Source organism: Triticum urartu, chromosome 4A (assembly GCF_056163025.1).
Source record: "Triticum urartu cultivar PI428250 chromosome 4A, HENAU_Tu73, whole genome shotgun sequence".
NCBI lineage: Eukaryota > Viridiplantae > Streptophyta > Magnoliopsida > Poales > Poaceae > Triticum > Triticum urartu.
The window spans coordinates 473,027,614-473,033,681 of record NC_141876.1 but is presented as its reverse complement, the minus strand read 5'-3'; the positions used below and the strand labels follow the sequence as shown (position 1 = coordinate 473,033,681).

The 6,068-nt window shown below is 54.5% G+C and overlaps 1 pseudogene; it reads left to right on the top strand.

The window, feature by feature from the left end:
• The first annotated feature begins 2,375 nt into the window (after positions 1-2,375).
• LOC125552154 (aspartic proteinase PCS1 pseudogene) lies at positions 2,376-4,113 on the top strand (annotated as a pseudogene).
• The last annotated feature ends 1,955 nt before the right edge of the window (positions 4,114-6,068 follow it).

Here is a 6,068-nt window from a genome sequence, read left to right as displayed (position 1 = left end):
ATAGTCGGTACTACCGGTATCTTGTGCTGTAGTACCGCTTGGGCATTTGCAGTGCAGCCTGTATGGTACTATGGTAGTACCGTTGTCCGCATTGGTAGTACCTCTCAGTGAAAACCGGGGCAACAGTTGGATTTGGAGGGGGCATATAAAAAGAGGGTCTTCTTCCCCAAGTTGACCTAGCTCTTGTCTCTCTCTCCTCCATTGTTGCCCAAAGCTTAAATCTCCTAGACCTCTCTCCCTAGCCACCCAAACTCCTTGATCATCTAGGATTTGGGAGAGAGGACCTAGATATATCGCCCATGGAAGGAAATTTGACACCCCTTGTTTTCCCTGGTGGATCTTGTTTTTTTTTTGGTTTTTAGGCACCCTATACGGAAGAGGTCTCCTTAAAGCTTAATCATTGTGGTGTAAGCTTCATGGTAGTGTTGGAAGCCTACAATTAAACTGTGCAGATTGCCTAACCTTGTTTGTGAAGGTCTAGTCACCGTCTACAAGGGCACCGTGTAGTGGATCGTGGCACCTTGCATTGTGTGAGGACATGCAGAGAATAAGGTGAGCCATTGTGGCGCTTGCTAAGTATCGTGTCGTCACACCTCTCCAACGGAGACACACCTCCCTCAAAGGAGAAAACTTCGGGAACAACACCATTGTCTCCATTTGTGATTTATTTTTTCCTTCACTTACTTGTTGTAAGCTATCTTTATTGTGTGTCTTATCTAGCTTCTTGTTATTTGTAAGCTTGCCATATAGGTTGTCCACCTAGTTGCATATGTAGATAACCAATATATTCTTACTGTAACCCTTAAAATTGGAAAAGAGACTAAAAAATGTTAGTTGTCTATTCACCCCCTCTAGTCGACTATATCGATTATTCCACACACAAAGTCAAAATGAATTGTGATTGTGCATCACATAGGAACATGCCATGCCTTGCTTCTAACTTGTTACACTTGAGAACGGCTTCATTGGGGAACTTGTGAGGTTTGTGTCCCCCTCATTTGTCTGGCTGGAGTTAGAATTATCTTCTGTCCCTCCTCGGTGTCGGCTCCTTTGGGACGACGATCTATCCAGTTTGCGATCATTGATGTCTTTTGATCTACATCAACCAGATGGAGGCCCAGAGGTGACAACGAGCTTTACTCACGACGCTTCACGTGCGGTGCAGAAATAAGACGATGCTGTTTTTCGCAAGAACTTGTCTATAATTTTTTATTCTCGTAAGAAAGTTTTTATAAGGACTTATTTTATTTCATATATGGCCTTTGGCCTTTTCGAAGAAGAAAAAAAGACGTCCATGGTCTTACCCATCATACTCATGTATGAATCAAAACCTCCATCGGATCGATCACTAGCATTGTACAAAAATCAGCAGTTTTCTAGTGCATTGGTAGCCCATGGGCCATGGTACGTACTCCCTCCTTTCATCTATATAGGGTCTAATGCGTTTTTCAAGACCGCCTTTCACGTATGGTCTGCTAGAGTTGCCACACTGTCTGGTGCACGCGTGCTTCATGCTGTTGCTTCGCTTTCACGTATGGAAATGTGCTTTCAATCACCGGAGTTCGCAAAGGTAAAAGGTTTGGAGTTCGCAGGTCCATGGCCTGTCATCTCATATGGTGCGATTGTGGCAGAGCACGTCACATGCGACGCCAAATAATAAGATGGCCGTCGCCATCCCATGATCACTGCAGCTTCCGGAATCATTAGTCCGTTTGGAAGGGCATTGGAGTCCTTCACATGTTGCTGCCTCCGCTGTGAACTGGTTTGAAATGGGGGAGTGCGAAATTTACCGATTTCTGCAAAAATCGTGCACTGTAAACATGGGTGAAAACGGGCAAAATGTCCTGTCAGAGGTTTTTCTTCTTTGAGCAGACGCATAGAGTCCCTGTGATGGATGTAATGCTGGCAACTAGGCACAAAAGGGTGAGTTCTCGCCATGTGATCCAGTCATCCTCCAGCTATTATCACCAGGGATTGATTTCTCAACCGCAGACAGGGAGATTTTCCTCCCGACAAGCACAACAAGAAGCCGTGGCAATGCCTTGCCCCTGAACAGCTGCACTGAAAGCCACTCGCCCCCGAAAGGCCGAAAGTCTTGGTCGACGACGACGAGCACCAGATGCCTCTTGCATTCTATATTCTTGTCTCTGGTGAGCCGCGATACCTGGCCGGACCGCCGGACTACTACGTATTCATGAGCTCCCTGAGGACCCTGTCCCCTTCTCGTCTTGCCAGTCGGCACCTTGCTTTCATGCGCAGAGCCCACACGGAGTAAAGAAGAGAGCTGTGGCGCACGTACTGCCACTGCACCAAACACATTATTACCCGGGTGCTTATGGAAAACACGCCAGGAAGCAGAGGAGACGACGATGGGTCAGATGTTGTAGACGTGGAAGACGTGGAAGCAGAACACGGTGTGGACGTGGATCGGACCGGTGGTTGCAGGTCCATGCAAAGCACCTGCAGTTGGTTGACAGTTGCCCACTCTCATTTCAACCCCAGGCAGAGCGCGGATAGAAAAGTAGAAACTGCCCGCCAATGGACATGGACTCCTTTATCGTTCTCCTCTTCCTCTTTCTTGCGCGAGCGGAGGCGGCGAGCCACGGCGTTGGTAGAGAAGGCAAGGCTGGGGGAGCGGTGCTCCTTCCGCTCAGGCTGCAGGAGGTGGCGCCCCCGCCGCGAGCGCCGGCGAACCGGCTGCGGTTCCGCCACAATGTGAGCCTCACGGTGTCGGTGGCTGTCGGCACGCCGCCGCAGAACGTCACGATGGTGCTCGACACCGGCAGCGAGCTCTCCTGGCTGCTCTGCAACGGGAGCTCCGTGTCGCCGCCCGCGCCGTTCAACGCGTCCGCTTCTTTCACATACGGCGCCGTCGATTGCTCGTCGCCGGCGTGCGTGTGGCGCGGACGTGACCTGCCCGTCCGCCCGTTCTGTGACGCGCCGCCGTCCACCGCCTGCCGCGTCTCCATCTCCTACGCAGACGCCTCCTCGGCCGACGGCCTCCTCGTTGCCGACACCTTCGTCCTCGGCGCGCAGGCCGTGCCCGCCCTGTTCGGCTGCATCACCTCCTATTCCTCCAGCACGGCCGCCAACAACAACGCCACTGACCCGTCGGAGGCGGCGACCGGCCTACTCGGCATGAACCGTGGCAGCCTCTCCTTCGTGACGCAGACGGCGACCCTCCGCTTCGCCTACTGTATCGCCCCCGGCCAAGGACCCGGCATCCTCTTCCTCGGCGGCGACGGCGGCGCGGCCCCGCCGCTGAACTACACGCCGCTGATAGAGATTTCCCAGCCGCTGCCGTACTTCGACCGGGTGGCCTACTCCGTGCAGCTGGAGGGCATCCGCGTGGGGCGCGCCCTGCTCGCCATCCCCAAGTCCGTGCTCACGCCGGACCACACGGGCGCCGGGCAGACCATGGTGGACTCCGGCACGCAGTTCACCTTCCTCCTGGCCGACGCCTACGCGGCGCTCAAGGGCGAGTTCCTGAACCAGACGCGGTCGCTGCTCGCCCCGCTCGGCGAGCCGGGCTTCGTGTTCCAGAGCGCGTTCGACGCGTGCTTCCGCGGCCCGGAGGAGCGAGTGTCGGCGGCAAGCCGGCTTCTCCCCGAGGTGGGCCTGGTGCTCCGCGGCGCGGAGGTGGCCGTGGCCGGGGAGAAGCTCCTGTACAGTGTACCCGGCGAGCGGCGCGGGGAGGAGGGGGAGGAGGCTGTGTGGTGCCTGACGTTCGGGAACTCGGACATGGCCGGCATGTCGGCGTACGTGATCGGGCATCACCACCAGCAGGACGTGTGGGTGGAGTACGACCTTCAGAACGGCCGAGTCGGCTTCGCGCCGGCGCGCTGTGAGCTCGCCACCCAGCGCCTCGGCGCCCAAGTGTAGTTCTTGTCTAGTGGCATTTCGTCGTGTAAAGGTACAGCGAAATACTAGCGGCGGCGGCGGCGGCGGCAGTGGCAGGGCACGTATCGTTAGCAGAGGGCGAGTATTAGAGACGGTCACTCTCCGATCACCTGCTGCTGCCAGTGGTGAACTACTGGTTATTTACGAACTTCATTGCTATGTTATGCGAATACATATACGAGCTAATGACATAGTAAGCGACATTTCAATTTCGATCGGGCAGTAACTCACTCATTGAGAGTCAGCAATAAAAAGAAAGATAAACAAAAAAAATCAAGTGAGGGTCAAGTTTAAATTGGGTTGTCATATCCCAAAGAACAACGCTAAGGGTCGCCACTGCCAAGTCAACAACGGACAAAGGTCCTGAGCCCTGATAAGGAAAGGAGAACCACGACGACAGAAGCCCGCGAGCGTCGCCGTCGTTGGCGCCAAAGCACGGAGCTTTTGCTCGGCAGCTCACCCGTGCCATCACAAGGTCTCTAGAACAAACGCGACAAGTTTAGATCCCCATAGCCGGATCAGGGCGACGCCACTACGAACGACAGAGGACGCGCTCGAGCCACCTGTTGCTACACCTCCCGCCGCCTACATGACAAAGAGGAAAAGCCACCACCATCACCATGACGCCGCCGGAGAGCCAACCACGTAGACCGCCATCCAGGCCCCCGCCCTGGCATCCATGTCTGAGACACGACCAACCGTGCACATCACGGTGCACCAACCACGGTAGGAAGAGTAAAATGTGACATCTTCCATTCCTAACTCGGCATCAGCCCCAGAGTTTGGGTCGACACCTCCACGGTAGGAGGCGCTCACGCCTGCATACCCAGCTAGTCCCGCTAGAGAGGCATAGACACGCCACGTGACTACCTACGGTCGTTGCCGAGCAAGCTCACACGACGCCATGTCTGTGGCCTTCGACACCGATTTACCTGACAGTGCAGTGGTGTCCCGACCACCACCATCGACCACCACACCCGCAGTAAGAGGGACCTCATCGCGCGTGGGCACCACCCAGACCGAGTCCACCCCTACCTATCCAGAGTAGAAGCTCCAACCTACCTCAGGCCCAAATATGATCCGCCCGAGCACAACCTCCAAGTCCTGGCCACCTCCACGCCGCAAACACTCAGAGGAGCCACCACCAGCCACACCACGCTGTCGTCCGCCAAGCGCCGCCACCCGAACCATAGCTACCGCATCACTGACTGGTGCAGCCACCACCATACGATCGAACCAGATCAAGGCCAGGCGTACAAACTCCTCGCCACGACCCAGTCTCCGCCCGTCGGATCGGTGCTACTTGTGAGCTGCGTTGGGATTTCCTTAAAAAGGAGAGGATGATGCAGTACAGTAGAGATAGGTATTTTTCTCCGTTAAGAACTAAGGTGTGACGCCCCGAGACCGATGCGCCAGGTGTCTTCCAATTATTCGCTGTCTTTGCCATATCATTTGCTTGCGTGTTGCATCTTGCCATGTCATCATCCGCATTGCATCTGCATGTTTTCAAAACTTGCATCCGTCCCGGTCTCCTCGTTCCTTCCGTTGTCCATTCTAAGCCCAGTCACAATTGCACGCGCCCGTGGCATGTCCGAAATAATATTTTATAAGTGGCCAAAAATGTTCTCGGAATGGGTTGAAAGTTGACAAGCGGTGTTGTTATAGTGTAGATAGGCTGCCTGCCAAGTTTCATCGCATTCGGAGTCCGTTTGACGCCCCAACGAATAACTATAGCGGCATTATAGTCGGTCTATCGTCGGACGTTTTCGGTCTCCGGAAACAGTCGCCGGGTCTCTCTCTCTTCTCTTCTCTCAGCCCAAAGCTTTCTGCACAGTCCGCTATAAACCGCCAGGCCCCGAAACCCCTCCTTGCACAGTGCTTCGACACCCTCGTGTGCGCGTCCGAAAACTGTCCCGAACCCGACCCGGATAGTCATCACCGTTGGGTCCGGAACATCCCCAAACATTTACAAAATATCATCGTTTTATTTATTGGACTCCTTAGCATATTTATTCTCATCTGTCGGATTTCGATCCAATGATCCAAATCCCTCTCCTTTCACCTACATGCTATATATAGCCCCTAACCCTAAATTCTAGGGACCTTGTCCCATCCATCCCATCCCCACGTCGCCGCCACTCTCCTTGTTTTCAGCGTCGGACCAACTA